Source organism: Eschrichtius robustus, chromosome X, assembly GCF_028021215.1.
Source record: "Eschrichtius robustus isolate mEscRob2 chromosome X, mEscRob2.pri, whole genome shotgun sequence".
Classification (NCBI taxonomy): domain Eukaryota; kingdom Metazoa; phylum Chordata; class Mammalia; order Artiodactyla; family Eschrichtiidae; genus Eschrichtius; species Eschrichtius robustus.
Genome location: NC_090845.1, coordinates 75,357,571 through 75,375,965, shown reverse-complemented (window position 1 = coordinate 75,375,965; position 18,395 = coordinate 75,357,571). Strand labels below are relative to the sequence as shown.

General features: G+C 34.7%; 1 protein-coding gene across 1 annotated transcript in view; it reads right to left on the bottom strand.

The window, feature by feature from the left end:
- DACH2 (dachshund family transcription factor 2) overlaps window positions 1-18,395 on the bottom strand; it is a 596,924-nt gene that overhangs the window by 414,799 nt on the left and 163,730 nt on the right. The window lies entirely within an intron of this gene.

Below are 18,395 nucleotides of genomic sequence, written 5' to 3'. Positions count from 1 at the left end.
GAAGCCCTCTCTAAAGATGCTAATTTATAATTCTTTAAGGAAAAGAAAGTGTACATGTCTGCATCTGTCACAAAAATTTATTAACAGTCTGCCTCCTCATTTATGCATCACAAGACAATAAAGTCATCAGTGATGTTTATTTCTGGTCAAAAGAAAAGTATCTTATTCAGAGACCTAGAGCATAATAAATTATAGACACAGAAAGTGTGGTTGTTTATTTAACTGGCATATAGTACTGGCACCATGCGTTTACTGGCACAGCTTCCTATCATTGAGGTAAATATGATTGACTAGATGCCCTGCTTTATCCCTTAACTGTTTTTGTTCTCTATCAGGAACTGAAGCCAATAGGAAAACTGTACAACTAGGAATGCTCATTGCAGGTGAGACTGTTATTTACTGAGCACTGATATGTGTCAGGTCTCAATCTCCACACAATGACCCTTTAGGATAATATTATTTTCATTTCGCAGCTGAGGACACTGAGCTCACAGAATGTGAGAAATTTTCACCAATTCCCAATAGCTAGAAGAAATAGTACATGGATTTGAACCAAGATTTCTCTGATGTCAAAATCTATGCCTTTTCTATTAGACCAGGCTACCTCCCTGAAGCTGGGTATCACCTGTATGATCTTATGGCTGCCCTGCCTCAATCCAAGAATCAGGAGCTCACCTACAAAAGCAACTACTTACTGGTGTTACCGTTCCACAAAATTTTCTGAGACCCACCCCCCAAGAGCTACACTTTCATGAAATTCCCATTCAATATTGCACAAGCTAAACATGAGAAAGTTGCCTTCTGAACAATTAAGTATATCTAGAGTTCTGCATTCCCACCTCCCTTATGAACAGATATTTCTGCATCTTTTTGCTACTATTATACCAAGAAATGCTATTTAAAGGAACCCAAGTCTCTGTTAAGTAACAGAAAGCTCATTTATAATAAATGAGTTTACACATACACACACACACCTCAGACAGCCTTCCTTTTATATTTAAAAATATCACATATAAACTGCAACAAGAAACATTATATATATATTCCAATTAAGGCAATGAAAATAGTATAACCAGAGGATAAGTTACTTGAATCCATTCACTATGAGTCAATTTTTTGAGCTGTACTCCTCCCACCCTACCCAGTCAGTCTCTTCAGAACTTAAACCAACCATTCAGGACTTCCCTGGTGGCACAGTGGTCGTGAATCCGCCTGCCAATGCAGGGGACATGGGTTCGAGCCCTGGCCTGGGAAGATCCCACATGCCGCGGAGCAACTAAGCCTGTGCACCACAACCACTTAGCCTGTGCTCTAGAGCCCACGAGCCACATCTACTGAGCTCGTGTGCCACAACTACTGAAGCCCGTGTGCCCTAGAGCCCGTGCTCCACAACAAGAGAAGCCACCACAATGAGAAGCCTGCGCACTGCAACGATGAGTAGCCCCCGCTCGCCACAACTAGAGAGAAAGCCCCCGTGCAGCAACAAAGACCCAACACAGTCCCCACCCCCCCCAAAAAAAACGACCATTCATTTCATCAAATAAGTACAAAGTCACATTTGTCTTCATATCTCTGTGGAATCTCATTTCAGGGACAAAAAAAGGTTTCTGTATATACAATCTTGTTAAATTCCTAAATCTATGTCCTTCAATCTCCCACATTTTGCTTGACTTTTCTCTATTTCCCAGTTACGACTCTCGTCTTGGTCCACCAGCTTCTCAATAAGGGCCAGCAAACTTATTGTTTGACTGCAAATCAGAAATATAAACAGAAAGGGATTGAGAATCTTTAAAACAGGAATAAAACTAGTGAGCCCATTTTCTTTCTTCCCCTCGGAAACCTGGTGGTTTATAGAGGCAGTGATATCTTCTTATATATACAAAATATTTTGGTAGAGTTTCTCAGTGTATCAGGTGGATAACTCTCTCAGACATCCTCTGACTAACAATTTCCTCCTTGTTAGAGAAAATATTGTAATTTCCCTCTTGCTGGAAATTCTGGACTTGAGCCAAGGTACAGTGGGAGCACACATTTTCTTCAGATGAAATTTTGTGTTGAGTACAAATCAGTCTAGTAATATTTTATTTTTTATAAATTTGAGGGAAATCTTCTTAAAAGTATTTTAATATGATGCAGAAAATTGAATGTCAGTACCAAGAATGGAGGGGAAGGGAAAGAGTGAATGAGGAAGAACTTTAAGATAAAACTGCACCAAGCCAAACTCAAAAGCAAGATAACATCCCGGAGTAAAATAAAAAATTCATGAGAGCCTGTTGTCTAAAATTAAGATGTTATAGAAATAGAATAAAAATATAGAGGGAAATCATAATTTCCTTTTTCTTACCACAAAAAAGTCAAAGAAAAAGATAATTTAGAATTAAGCAAAATAAGAACAAATGTTACTAGTTTTCTTCCAACAGGGCTCTGTTCTCCAGGGACTGATACACACCACAGAGAGCAATGAGGAAACTGCATGATGTTGAGTAAGCAATTCTAACCATGTTCCCCATAAATGGTCCTTGAGAAGAAAGAAAAGAAAGAAAGAAAAGAAAGAAAGAAAAGAAAGAAAGAAAGAAAGAAAGAAAGAAAGAAAGAAAGAAAGAAGAAAGAAAGAGAAAAGAAAGAGAAGAAAAAGAAAGAAAGAAAGAAGGAAAGAAAGAAGAAAGAAAAAGAAAGAAAGAAAAGGAAAGGAAGGAAGGGGAGGAGAGGGGGAGGGAGGGAGGAAGGAAGGAAGGAAGGAAGGAAGAAAGAAAGAAGGAAAGATTGATTTTCTTTCCTAGCTATGATAATCTCAATCTGCTTTTAAGTCTCATTTTTTTTTTCAACGCTGGTCTATTTAATAAGACACATGTGCTCAGCACATATTGGCAATAAATCTCAACAAGAAGAAAAAGATCATCTTCTTGTAGACTAACACTTGATACATACACTTGCCAAAGCCATAGAGCTCATGAAACCATTCTCATGTCCTAAGTACAACTTTGACAATAAACTGTATGACTAATGTGGATGGACAGATCCAGCAAGTGTGGCAGAAAGATGACTGGACTGTCAATTAAAGATTCCCAGAGATACGACACAACAAAGACATTGTGGAGGTAAGATAGGGAAGATGTTCTTTATGAAAATAGGGTAAATTAGGATATTCCTTGGGAAAGGAAAAGGTGAGAAGAATAAGCACAATCAGGATCAGCATCCCATCTCCAAACATGTTTGGTTTGGGATTTGAGGCAACAAATTTCAAATTCACATTAGTAATTAACCTAATATCAAGTGAATGATATCAGGTTAATGGCAGAAAATACATCAAGCAAAAAATTAAAAAACTGAACTGTTGAAAAAGAGTCACTAGAAGACTAATCTTCAAATTCCCAGACACAATAGGATGAAACAAATTTAATTTCCCATGTTAATGTGGAGGCTTGTGTAATTCCCACTGTATCCACAGAGTAGAAGACTATTAGGAAAGCAAGTAGTCAGTTCCAACTAGGAACAGCTGTTATTTTCCAATTAAAATTCACAAGACCAAAATATTAATTTATTAGGCAACAATGTTTGATTTAGGCAACCAGAGCAACATTTTCTAGCAAAGCATTATTTTTAAAAGGAAGCTGTCATGATTATTTGACGCAAATAATTCAATATGACAAAACAATTTATTGTTTACTGTTGATATGTAAACAACTTAATCCCATATTGAGAAATAGCTATTTAATATGAATCCAAGTTTAAAGGATTGTTCCTTAGTAAAAACTGAACATCACTGACAGCTTCCCAAATATTTCACTCAGTAAAGTATTGCTGTTTTAGACAGTGGAAAGATTATCTTTTGCTATCAAAGAAGCAAGTTAATATAGTGGCAATAACAAAGTGATGTATCTGTCAAAGTTTATAGATAAGGATGTCAAGCTATAGGTTATCAGCCTACAGCATTGACACTGTTCATATATCATAGCTCCCCAACACACTCTGTCAGCATTGTTTATTTTCAGTCAGGGGTTAAATAATGACCATGTACTAAGAATGCCTTTGGGGAACTGCTTTGTCTTACGTACTGTTCACCTGTTTACTTCAGAGCAAGTTTTCAGTTGCTTTTGTTTAGTTTTTTGTTTGGACAGAAGGCATTTATCAATTTGAAACAAGCTTTAAGTCAACTATATAAAAAATATATTTTACTCCCTTTTCTATATTTGCTGTATTACTCTTTGTATATTGAAATGAAGTACTACTCTGCCCAGTTACTGCTCCAAGTGCTTCAGTAATCAATTGTCACTTAATTATGAATAGTTTTTTTTTAACACTTGCCTCACACACCATATCTATGTAACCTAAGAAGGATGATAGGATAAGTAATGGTCTGTAAAAATAACTAAAAATTATTCAGCTTTGTATGAGTAACTTGACAAACCATCAGCAAAGAAGAGTGATGGTTAGTTCTTGCTCTTCAATAGATAGCTAGCCAAATATTCCTCTCCCTTTACTAATCTCAAAAATTAAACTGCTCCCCTGGATTATCCTGGATGGAAAAAGAAGGTAGGCTTTTGAAGGACCTGGGGTAAAGACTTAATATATGTCTATTTAATTTAATGTCACCTTCTACCCTAGTTTAACCATTTTTTAATTGATTCATATTTATTTGATGATTCATTTATTTATTTTATTTATTGAGCAACTATTAATGTGCACATTATTGCATCTAGGTTATCAAAACAAGTTTCTTGACACCTGTCTTCCAGAAGTTTACAGTGAAGTTAGGGAAAAAAAACATACATGGTGCATGTGACTAAAAGCAATTCAAGGGCTGTCTTGTGTCCAGGTCCTAACAGGAATAGATAGGAAGCGCATATTCCAGGAGAGCTCCTCCCAGATATTTTCTTTCTACTCCACTTTAATTCAACTCCTCCTTCTCAAATCTCAAGATTCTCACACAAATGCAGCTGGTTTACCTATGGGGTTAGCATTAAAATTTCTAATTGAAGCAATCCTAGTAAAATGATCTAATATGCTATTTTTTGTGTAAAAGACATTTATATAAGAACAGTACTTTTAGAGACCCAGTAGTGTTATCTACTTTATCTGTGTTTGAGGTTCTTTTCCTAACTTTAAGGTAGGGAGAGGAATCCTCTCATGTGTTCTCATAGCACTTGAATCATACCACTAGCATACAATTTAGCACGCTTATAAAATTTGTTTCCCACAACTTCCCATTCTCTTCCAACTATCTGAACCCAACATTCACAATACACTGAGCTACTTGACAGGTTACTTTCATCTTTGTATCCCTTCTATCCAACACAATCTCTGGCATATAGTAGATGCTTATTAAATATTTGTCAGAGATTATCAAATATGGCCATACTGTATTCAAATGTTGTTATAGGCTAGACTTTACAGTTTCTAAAGGCTGCAATTGAGAATCCATCACTATTTAATTGTATATAGTCCCAATAGTATCATTTTGTTTTGAACCCATAGTATAGTGACATTGAATAGCACTCCAGTTGTACAGTGCAGTGAAGGGGGTATTGCGCTTTCAGTCAAATGGCATGTGTTTAAGTCCTAAATCTGCCAGTTACTAATTACAGAACCCACAGTGTTTATTTCCTTACCTGAAAAAAAGAAGGAAAACAATTATTATTGATTTCTTCAGATGAATGGCCTGAGAAACAAATGAGTTGGGAGTAGGAGAAAGCTTTATAAAATAGAAAACACAAAAGTCAAAGAAGTATCATTTTCAATTTCTCAAATAATTCTTCTGAAGAACTGTTTAAATGTGCTGCAAAATCTTCATCCATCCTTGAGATTGAATATTCTGCCTATCTTTTTCATATGTAATACTCATGCTTTTAAACCTTTGGGCCTCAAGGCCCTAGAAAAAAATTGCCTCAACTGACTTTTATCAAAACTCGTCTCCATAAATTATAGCAATGTTTTCTTAGGTCGGTCTCCCAAGGCAATAGAAATAGAAGCAAAAATAAACAAATGGAACCTAATCAAACTTATAAGTTTTTACACAGCTAAGGAAACCATAAACAAAACAAAACAAAACAAAAAGACAACCTACAGACTGGGAGAAAATATTCGCAAACGATGTGACCAAAAAGGGCTTAATTTCCAAAATATACAAACAGCTCATACAACTCAGTAACAAATAAGACAAACAACCCAGTCAAAAAATGGTCAGAATACTTAAATAGAACTTTCTCCAAAGAAGACATACAGATGGCCAAGAGGCACAAGAAAAGATGCTCAACATCGTTAATTATTAGAGAAATGAAAATCAAAACAACAATGAAGTATCACCTCACACCGGTCAAATGGCCATCATCAAAAAGTCTACAAATAACAAATGCTGGAGAGGATGTGGAGAAAAGGGAACCCTCCTACACAGATGGTGGGAATGTAAATTGGTGTAGCCACTATGGAAAACAGTATGGAAGTTCCTTAGCTAAAAATAGAGTTGCCATATGATCCAGCAATCCCACTCCTAGGCATATATCTGGAGAAAATTCTAATTTGAAAAGATATATGCACCCCAGTGCTCATAGCAGCAGTATTTACAATAGTCAAAACATGGAAGCAACCTAAATGTCCATCAATAGAGGAATGGATAAAGAAGATGTGGTACATATATACAATGGAATGTTACTCAGCCATAAAAAAGAATAAAATAATGTCATTTGCAGCAGCATGGATGAACCAAGATATTATCACACTAAGTGAAGTAAGTCAGAAAAAGATATATACCATAAAAATATATACCAAAAAAATACCATATGATATCACTTATATGTTGAATCTAAAATATGAAACAAATGAACTTATTTACAAAACAGAAACAGACTCACATAGAAAACAAATTTATGGTTACCAAATGGGAAAGGGGATAGGGGAGGGATAAATTAGGAGTTTGGGGTTAGCAGATACAAACTACTATATATAAAATAGATAAACAACAAGGTCCTACTGGGAAGCACAGGGAATTGTATTCAGTGTCCTGCAATAAACCATAATGGAAAAGAATATGAAAAGAATGTGTGTATATATATATATATATATATATATATATATATATATACATATATATGGAGAGAGAGAGAGAGAGAGAAAGAGAGAATATATATATAGCTGAATCACTTTGCTGTACACCAGAAACTAACACAACATTGTAAATCAACTATACTTCAACAAAAATTTTTTTTAAAAAAACTTCTCCCTTCCTTTCTCTACATCTTTGAGTATGGTGTACTTCCACTTAGAAGCTCTTCCCCATCCATTAGCCATTGAATACAACTCAACGTTCAACCAAAGTTCAATGCCATTCTCTCATCCATGGAGTCACAAAGTATTTTAGGCCACAGTGATCTCTCCCTCTTCAAAACTTTTGTCTGTACTAATCATGTCAGGTTTGTAATCACAGAAAATGGATTGAAATTTAAAGAGAAAATCCACCCCTTGCAGATGGAGTACTGAAGGATAGGTACTTAACATGCATCATATATTCCCACAACAAAGCAATATCATAGAGAATATTATTATCCTTTTTATAAATAAGAAAATTGAGTCTCAACAAGATTATGTAACTGGCAGAAGGTCACAAAGCAAGTGGCAGAGCTGGGGATATAAATCCAGGTCTACCACGCTCATTAAATTTTGCTATGTTGTATTCCCAACTAGATTTCCAAACTTCCAAGCTTTGTTTCCTGCACCTAGCACAGTACTATCAGTTCTCAATACTGTTGATAAATGAGTAGATGAATGCACTGTTTTAGTTGATTATCACATTATCATGTTAACTAAAATTTTCAAGCTAAATCATGTTAGTTCAAGTTTCTGTGTTCAAGTAGCTTTATGCGACCAAAGAAGAAGAAAAATAATCCAGTCTGACACTAATTCTAATGTTTGTGTTTCATGAGTTGATTCACATGCATTTCCCCCCCTCCACATTTTCCTTTTAGGTCTTTAAAATTCTTCAGATAGGAAGTTTTCATTTTTAAAAAATCTAAAGTAAGTAATTGTAATAAGTTTTTAAAAAAAAACTTGGATCTAAAACTATTTTTTAGACCATTAACTAGATATACATGCTGTTCTCTGCAGAAATTTTGAAAATAGTGATGTAGATCTGTTTCTGATGTAAGAACATAAGTGAAAATCTGGAATACATTTTTCCTAGCATTCGACTCAAAGTTTATTATAGGGATTAGTCATTCTCTCATATATTCTGGACATATCTTAGCATTTCTGAACTAACATAAATTATGTCTATGCCTTAAATGAGGTCAACATAAACTAAAACCATGCCAGTTTCATTATCAACACCTCTAACATACTTCCTAATTAAATTTAAAATACTGTCAATACTATATTTTAGTGTTATTTTTAGTAATGAATCCTATGAGCATCTTTTCTTCCTATTATATTCCCTTGCTATAAAAACTCAGTGTTCTTTGGATAAGAACATTTTCCTATTTAAGAAGAAGTAATAAACCTTACATATAACACATCTTATTACTTGAACTTGTTTCAGACTCATATTGCCATGAATAACAGAAAATATTTTTACCTTTATTTTTAATTGCTTGAATAACTCATGGCAAAAGTACTCTCTTCTTTTGTTTTACCAACCTTGACTTGTTCTATCCTCATAAGTTGTTAAAATAGTGTTAAGTATAATATTTTTGAGTATTTTCATTATGTCATTTAATGCATCGGGTGAAAGAATTGTTTTCTTATGGTTCTCTCTATGCTTATATGACTTCATTCTGTCATAATAGAATTATGTTTTCTCTTTTTTTTTTGCAATTTATACTACTAATACTTTTTTTAAAGCAACTTTGTTCTCTGAAGGATACTATGATTTATTATTTTATTTTATTTTTGCTTTTTATTTTTATTTTTTTATTTTTGGCCACCCCATGTGACTTGCGGGATCTTAGTTCCCTGACCAGGGACCAGGTCCCCAGCAGTGGAAGCACGGAGTCCTAACCACTGGACTGCCAGGGAATTCCCTGATTCATTATTTTAAAAGGTGACTATTTGTGAAGTTTTGTTTCCTATACAAAGAACTTCCTGAACATTGACCTTGCCCTTGTCCCCAGGAACTTACAAATACAGTGAGGTACGTATATATATAACCTGGAGACCTGTGAATTTCCACACTCTTATTCAACCTTACTTATACGACTTGCAGTGTAGTTGAGTGTATAAGACCTACATAGACCACAGTTAAAGACATTACTACACGGTTAAAATATATGAGCCTACTCAACTGTTGGCTGCTTACTCTCCCACACCCCTCATACTACTGGGCCTGAGGTGAAGTAGGTGTCTACCTTGCTCCTCATTATTGCTTCCAGATCATTGTCACTCTTTCTGTAAAACATTGAGTTTTGAACCCCATGTTATCAAAATATTCATCAAATAGTCCTCTTTTAGACTCATCTACTGATTTACAGGTCATTCTTTCTAATCTTTTGAAGATTTTAGATACCTGGATCATTCTCTGACTGTATATATTCCTGTTATAATCCTTGGTTAAAATATCCTAGTAGACACGATCCTTCCACAGAATAATTCTATTAAAACTTAAGTAACAATATGTCACTCCTCTTTTCAAAACCCTCCAATGGCTTCTCATTTCCTTAAAAGTAAAAGCAAGACTCTGCATGTTCTGGTCCCTTGTCACCTCTTTCGTCTGTTTTCTTACCACTCATTCCCTCATTCACTCCGCTCAAGCCACACTGCTCTTCTTGCTGTTCTTTGGAGAAATTAGTCAAAGCTCCTGCCTGAGGACCTTCATACTTACTGTTCCTTGTGCCTGGAGGGTTTTTCCCCTAGATACCCACATGGCTGGTTCACTCACATCCTTCAAGTCTTTCCTCAAAAGTCACCTCAGTAAAGTCTCCCCAGTCTCCTTATCCAAAATTTCAATTCACCTCTTCCTCAAATTTCAAATCCCCCTTTCCATCTTTATTTTTTTCTTTAGCACTTATTACTGTATAATATAATATAATATAATTAATATACATTTTACTAGTTTATCTTGTTTGTTGTCTGTCTCCACCCACTAGAACGTAAGTTCCTTGTGTGCAGGAATTTTTTTTTTTTCTGTCTACCTTGTTCATGACTGTATGTCAAGTACCTAGAATAGTACCTATGGTACATATAGGTACTCAATAAATATTTTTAATAAACTGAAAGAAATAATAAATATATGAGTGATACACAACAAAGAATGTAAGAAGAGTTCAGAAAAGGGGGAATATATTTTTTTGTTCCCTTCCCTTCAAGAAAGGTATATGGAGGAGGTGACATAATCTAGGCCTTAAAGAATGGGAGAGACAGAGAATAAAAGTAATTATGATAGGCACTTTTCCCTTTATAATTCAAGAAGTTGAATTTAACTATGTTTAAATATCACTCAAGTTGATTAAATAAAAGGTTGAATAATAAGATGTTTTCTGGTCTATAATGTGTTTATACATTTATGAAATTACATCTATTTCTAGCCCTTATCTCTTACCTATTCTGAGGAAGTCAACCAAATATTCATAGATATTTATGGAATACTGCCTCATTAGTTTACCTCTTTCACTAATTTTTTTACCAGCTAAATGTCACTGCTTGTTGATGCAAGTTCATGAATAGTGCAATAAATATTAATATTTTTCATGCTATTTATGCAACATCCAGGTAACTCCACCCTTTCTCTTCTTTGAAGCAACTATCAACTTTTTCTGAAAAATGTACATTTGCCTAATAGCTAATCACAACAAAGAAACGATCCCAAATGTCAAAAATAACTTGATTAATTATGTACCACTTAACTAAGGCTACTGAACACTTGGAAAAGTTCTGTTTTTATAAGATTAGAGTGAAATTGCTTGGAAGGAAATACTGTAACGTATTAAAAATTACATCTTCCAAATGGGGCTTCACCTAGTCCTTTGATGTTATATGTTAGAGCTGGTCATTATAAATCAGAGTATGCTCATGTAACCTTTCAGTTAAGACTCATTTATTATATTGTCCTGCTTACACCTGTAAACCAAAGGCAAAGTATGTCCCTAAGATGTGCACTTGAAGCCCCAATTGAATTCTATGGCAGTTGTACTCACATCTATAATAAAAGGTTGATCCAACTAGGGATCATGTCCACGTATAATAAACAAATCACAAATATAAAACAGTTCCCTAAGCACAGAGAAGTTTATTGAATCACTGAATCAAATTAAATCTGTGCAAAAGACATGAAAGAATATCTCACACTGAAGTTCTTAAGTTATATAATGTAACTACAAAACTTTCCAGGCATCCCTGGGCTGTATTTTCTGAACTTAGTTCTGAACACTTACATAAGTGATATTTTATATCTTCAATCTCAAGGGAAACCACAAGGGATGTGCATTCTTGGAAATTCATGGACGTTGGTTATTTCATTTTTTAAAAAGTCCATCATCTTTTATACAATCTTTTAATACATCTGTTTCTTCAAAGGTTTGGCATTAAAAGCAAAAATATTCTTTCATAACTTATAAACAAATGACCTTTCACTATTACATAATAGCTTAAAAATATCTAATTAAAAAAATGCTCTTTAATCAGGTATGCTTTCCAATAATAATGAAACTTGACTAGCATCAATTAAATACATTTAAATTATTCAAATTGCTTAGTACTCAATTTAAAATGATGTTCTGTACTATTTCATAAAACATAATTGATGCTTTTTGAAAATATTAGGAGCATTGATACTGAATATAAATGAGAGAACACATTAATTCTAAGAGTAAACTATCATACCCTAATGATTCCCCAAATATAATAATAACAATGACAACTAATTATCATAACCTAACATTTATTTAGCACTTTCTATATGTCAAGAAAAGATGAGTAAGTCACAGGCCTACCCTCGAGGAACTCACAATGTAAATACATGTGCAAATGTAGGACTGGGCAGTATGTGAGAAGTGCAAAAAAAAAGTTGCTAAACTAAAATGCTATAGGAGTTTAGAGGAGGAAGGTGATCATCTTTCCCTTGAATCATCATAAAAGGCTTCATGGAAAAGGTAGTAGATGTACTGGAGGAAGTTTAATTTTAAAAGGCAAAGACCAAAGAAGGAAAGGACACTCACAGCAAAATAATAATAATAATAATAGCTAACATTTATTAAGTGTTAACTATATGTCTAGCACTGGGATAAGTGCTTTTTTTCATGTCAAACTGCTTTATTACATCTTAAATAACAGTACAGTTGAACATAGGATCTATCTGTATTAACTCATGTAATCCTTACAACCACACAATTAGGTAGGTACTCATACTTTACCCATTTTACAGATAAAGAAACTGGGGTTAAATGATCACAGAGCTAGTAAGTTCACTCAGACTGAAATATTTTTCCCACTGCTTATATACATCAGTAAATCATTACCTGACTCTTCAAGATCAAGCTTCCTTATGAACTCCCTCATTTCTGTCCCCATTCCCTCAGTCTACCTGGTTTGTAGAAATCATCTTTGACTCTTCTGTCACAATCCATATCAAATCATTTACCAATCTGAGGAAATTCTCCCTTTGAAATCTCTCTCAAATTTACTTCTTCCTCTTCATCCCCACAGCCATTATAGATAATCACCCAGGTCCTTACCGTCTTTGTTTAACTCAGTATCCAAACCCCTACCAACTGATGTTATTTCTTTAACAAGCATTTATTGTGTCTCAAACAACATGCTGAGCAATGGGGATACAAAGGTGAATACAACATGCTTCCTGCACTCAGAGTCTATTAAATAGGCATATATAGAAGAGTAAATAGGTTTTAGCAGGTTGAAGGGCAGAAGTGTGGGAAGAAGGGGAACAGACGTGTGTTCCAAGTAGAGAGAAGAGCATTTACGAAAATCTGAAAGTGAGAGAGAAACTGGAATGTTCAAGGGCACCAAAGCAGTTGAATTGATAGTAAGGGAGAAAGTAGCTTGAGATGAGATTAAAAAGGTGGCAGGGGTTACATATAAGGTAGCATTTCTCATTTCTCCAGCTCAGCATGATTGACGACTTAAGCTGAGTAATTCTTTGGTATTTCTGGAGCTTCCCTCTGCATTACAGAATTTTAGCAGCATTCCTGGCTTCTCCCCACTAGATGCCAGTAGCACCACCACCCCCTGTGTTGACAACCGAAATTGTCCCCAAACTTTGCCAAATATCTAGTGGGAGCAAAATCACCTCCAGTTAAGAACCACTGATATAAAGGCCTTGAAAGTCATGTTAAGATATTTGGACTTTATTGTAAGATCAAGGGGAGTAGTGATGTGCAGCAGTGTGGAGGATGGACTAATTCTCAAGATCAGTCAAGAATGGAGGTAGAGAAACAAATAAGGTGACTATTCAATATCAAAGTGTTGTTCTTACTAGTCCCCAGTGCTATCACTTCAGTGTAAGTCAGACAGAGTTCTACAATGTTCCTATCATATTCCATGATTACGTTTATCTCTGTGTCTTTGTTCATTTGGGCTCTCAAAACTTAGAGTAGCACTTCTCTGACAATTCAAATCTCCCAAATTCATTTAAGGTCTGAGTTAGAATATTCTTACCTCCTAACTTATTATCATCTATGAAGCCATTTCAGACTTTTTCCCTTATCACAAATAGCTTTACTTCTTATGCCTGTGATCTATATATAATACAACATTGCACTTTCTTAATTCAGTACTTTGGGTTTATTTTCTGGTTGATTCATGCTTATAGTTAATATCTTGGTCAACTAAATTATAAACTCCTAGGAAATAGAGACAATGTGTTCTGCATCTTATATATATATTCCAGATCACTGAGTAAAATCTTGAGCCAAGACCAGGTGTCATTTTAAATTAAAAATCATGTCCTCTTGTGTGATTTCTCCATCATCTAGAAGAAGATTTGCAATCAAAATTAACTTATTTTCTTATATAAACTGAGGTAAATCATTATGACATTGAATGGTAAACTCCATTTTCTTAACTATTAATTGGGAGCAAAATTACTAACTCTGAGAATAGTCAGAGTTAATTAAGGATTTTATATTCCTACCACAGCCTTGTAGGAAATGTATAAATAAAAGGTATTAATGAATAGATACCAGAGATCCTACTTTATATAATTGGCTTATCTGATCCTCTGAATGAAATAAGTACTATGTATTTTTATCCTTAGAAAGGTTTAAATTAGATAAGAAGTAAGTGTTTGGAAAATTCCTTACATCCATATTTTTTAAAACCTCATGTATAAAAGCTAGGTTAACTTTGATATGCATGCTTATGTTATATTTCTGTCATTTAAAGTCAGATAGTTTCAGTATTTTACATTCAATATCTCCGATTTTTGATGTTTCTACAGCTCCTTATAAATAATAGACTAACTCCACTGAAAGGATCTCAAAATGATTATCTGATCTAGCCCTTTGTTTTGCTCAAATAGGTGGCAGAAAAACCCAGGAAACTTTCTAGAAGTCCAAATATAGAATAATTTCATTTTTGATAAATTGACAGTAAAACCAAGGCAGAAGGTTCATTATATTTCCAATATTTTAAATCACCTACAACAAAAAAACTGATAGATGATCCTCTTTAAGTAATGGCAACATGTTATTCCTCAGCCTACCACACACATTAACATCAACCTAGAATATGCAATTGTACATTTATTCCACTTTTAGAAAGACCTCAACATTAAAATCAAATTAAAAAATCATCTTTCTTCTGAGTTCAAGCAAGTTCAATGCACACTGCACCCCCTTTTTCCTTCTCCCACCTCCCTATATAAGGATATTATAACTTTAAGTTATACCATAACTTTAAACAACCTAACAGCTTGCACTCAAACTTAAGAGCGGCATTACAGATTTTCTTTGAAACGTTAAGTGACAGAAACAAATCTGTCCATTTTCAGCTACTGAATGTGCTTACTAGTTTAACAGTATTTTTTACCAAAGACATTGCCAGCTTTCACTTTGTCAGATGATTTGAAAATCTCTACCATATTTCCACCCTGCATTAAATGAGATCTAATGGATTAAGATAGGAGTAGACTTTCTTGTATGTCATGTTGGAAACTTTTCACAGGCACCCGCAAGCCCCTAATATAAAAGTAACCTAGGGGTGCCAATGATGAAAGACTTTGTTGCCACGGTGTCATCTCATAAATCATCAATTATTGTCTGTTATTATAAATGTGACAGCCACATACTGTCATAAAGGGATTTGCATTTTCATCTAGTTTTAAGATTTTTTTTCCAGACATCACTTGCTTTGTAAAAGAAATGTCATGACAACCATAGAACACTTAAGCTTGTTACGAAGTGTTCAAGCATTCATTCAGACTTTTGTCAGTTTGGCATTTTGGCATCCCAACCTCTTTTGCATTATTGAGTAGTTTATCTTTATAGTTCATAAATGTATTTCTAAACATGGGCATATAGCATAATAGGCTAAACCCAACAGAAGCAATGGAACTATTTTGGTTGCTATGACAACCTAAACTGATCAATTTCCTGTCACAGTTTTAAAAGAGGCACTCTCCTGTGGCCGTAAATACTAATTACAAACGCAAGCCGTTTGCTAACATGTTCAGTTTACAGATTAAAACAGTTCATGCCTAATTTATCATTTAACATGTCCTCCCACATTTGTAGTATGGTACAGAATGAATAATTACTTGTTTACAAAATTTTCAACTTAATTTCACTAATTATTTTTGCAGTTGCTGGAATTTAGCTGTGCTGCCATAAATTCAAAAAACTCGGTGCATTTTCAAAGTGCAAGGAAAGATTCCAGAATGTAATTTCTGCATTAAGGTTTAAATGTTTGCTTAAAACCCCTTCCTGTAAATGCTTATTTTAAAGAAGATGGTTCTATTTTACATAAAAGTTGCAAAATTTTCAAGAGCACGTGTGAAAGAATCTCTTGTCCCACAATCTATTCAATTAAATAAAGAACTAATAAATTTGGTTAAAATCTGCAATGAATTAGTTAGTGAAGGTAGATTCAGAGAAAAAATAATACATCCATCAGGCAATACAGTCATAGTACTGTATAATCTAATATTAAGCCCTCGCTTCTCCACCTACACACATATTTTATAGAAGCTTTAAATTAAAGTATATACTTCATCTTTTGATGGGGAAGCAGGCATGGGGGATATTTCTAACTATTTCAGAGTGTAAATAAGAGCAATTCTACAAATTGTTAAACTATCTTTGTGGAATTTCCATGTCTGACCAACACTTGTGAAAAGGATAGGATACCATTATCCCATATAGAGGTTTTTTTTTAACTAAAGCTTTTTTTATTTTCCAGCATTCATGAACTACATGATGAACAAAGCTTTGCTAGTATGTGTCATTATGATTTAAATAGTAAGAAAGGAAAAACCCCTGCATTGATCTTGCCTATTGTCTCACTAACTAACCAACAAACCTAGAACTTGATTAAAACACTTTTTACAATTTCCAAAGCTAAATGTGTTCTTCCTAGACTTCAATTAATCACCTAGCATTTCTAGGGAGGCTAACAATTTTTCAAAATCAAATATAATAAACATGCTCCAGTTGATTCCCTGAAAAGAGAAGCTGGAACCTAAAATGTTTGCCTCTGAGAATACTTATAGAATATGCTGTTTTGTGGGGGATTAGGCAAAACAGATGATGTGAGGTCCCTGTTCCTGTTACTATCTGGACACTACTATCCTTACCAAAATATGTTGCTTAACAGGGCCTGCCCTGCCACCCCCAGCAGAGCTCCACCCAATAACTCCTGTTAATCAACACAGATTATACATCCAAAGAAAGTAAAAATCCTTTAGTGGGCCTCCTGCGGCTGCACAAGAAGGAGTGACAAAGCGCTTCCAATTGCTTCTCAACCCAGCAGCTGTAGCCTCAACACTCTAGGGTTCAGAGGGCCTTCTGACAGCCTGTGCTCACAGGTGCTCCTCTTCTTCTAGCACCAGCTCAGTGACTGCAGCAGGAATTTTACATCACCACAGTGTCGAGGTGAAAGCTCCAGTGCCCTTATTTCAAAAGGAAATCTGGTCAGCTTGAAGCAATGAAAACTAATCTGAATGCAGCCAGTCATTGGCTGGGAACACATGCTCAGTAAAACAAAGGCTGCAATCAAAAGTTTTTTTTTTTTTTCATGCATATAGCCACTTCAACTGTGCCTGCATTCTGTTATTTATTTATTTATTTTTTACATAGACTCCTAATTTCAGAAACAATTTATAAAATGTCATAGGCTGCTGTACAGCGCTAGGAGAAAAATATAAAATAATGTAAGTGATAGTAATATTCAATTGCTCAATAAATATTTATTGGATACTGAAGACTAAATGTCAGGAAAATATGCTGGATACTGGAGATAACAGTGGTCAGCAAAACAAAGGCACAGTCCCCACCTTCACAGTGGTTATTAAATTTCCAAAGCATTTTAGCTTTTCCAAAAAATTCTTGCATATTTTGCTCATTTTTGCCCTTCACAACAATCTTGTAAGAGACATCCATAGGTCCATCTGATCGATAAGAAAACAAAGACTTAGAGATGTTAAGTGATTTGCTTGTGATCAGAGAGCTAGCTGTTAGCAGTGAGGGATTAAACACAAGATCTCTGACTACAAACTCAAGACTCTTACCACTATAGCAGTATTTCCAAAAGTGTACTTCATGGAACACTAGTTCTCTAAACAAAAAGGTTCTTTTAATCAAAAAAAGACTGAGAAACTGTGTATATTACATCTTATAGATTCATAGAGCAAATTAACAAAGTATAAACCCTGAGAAGACCTGTGGTAAACAAACTTGTTTATTTTTACTGAACCCCATATTTCCCAAACTTATTTGACCCCAAACCCTCTCTGAAGAAAAAAAAATGAATCCACAGTGACTCAGGAACTGATGATAAACTTAGTATATTGGATGCAGGGTGCGGGCGGTGTTTTGCAGAAAGGACATGTATGTTGGAGAGTTGCACAGTACATTTCTAAATCTATGCATGACCATGAATGTGTGTGACTGTAGAAGACTACGATATCTAGAAGATATGATATTATAACACTAGATATTGTGAAAGAAATGAGGAGATATATGTGGTGAGACAATGAGGCCTATGTGCATTATCAGGATGATGGAAAATTTAGGGTACCAACAAGAAAATGGAACTGAGAGAGTCCCCCTGACCCTCTTTCTTAGCCACCTCCAACACTTGCTCAAGATTGAGAAGATCAAATCTTCCTCTAACCAAACTTTCCCTTAATGGCTGATTCTAGGACTAGAGCAGTAAATCTACCAAATGAGCCTGGAGTATCTTGTAGTGCTAGAAAGTAAAGAAGGGCTCAAAAAATTTACAATGATAGGGGCATGTAGAAGGTA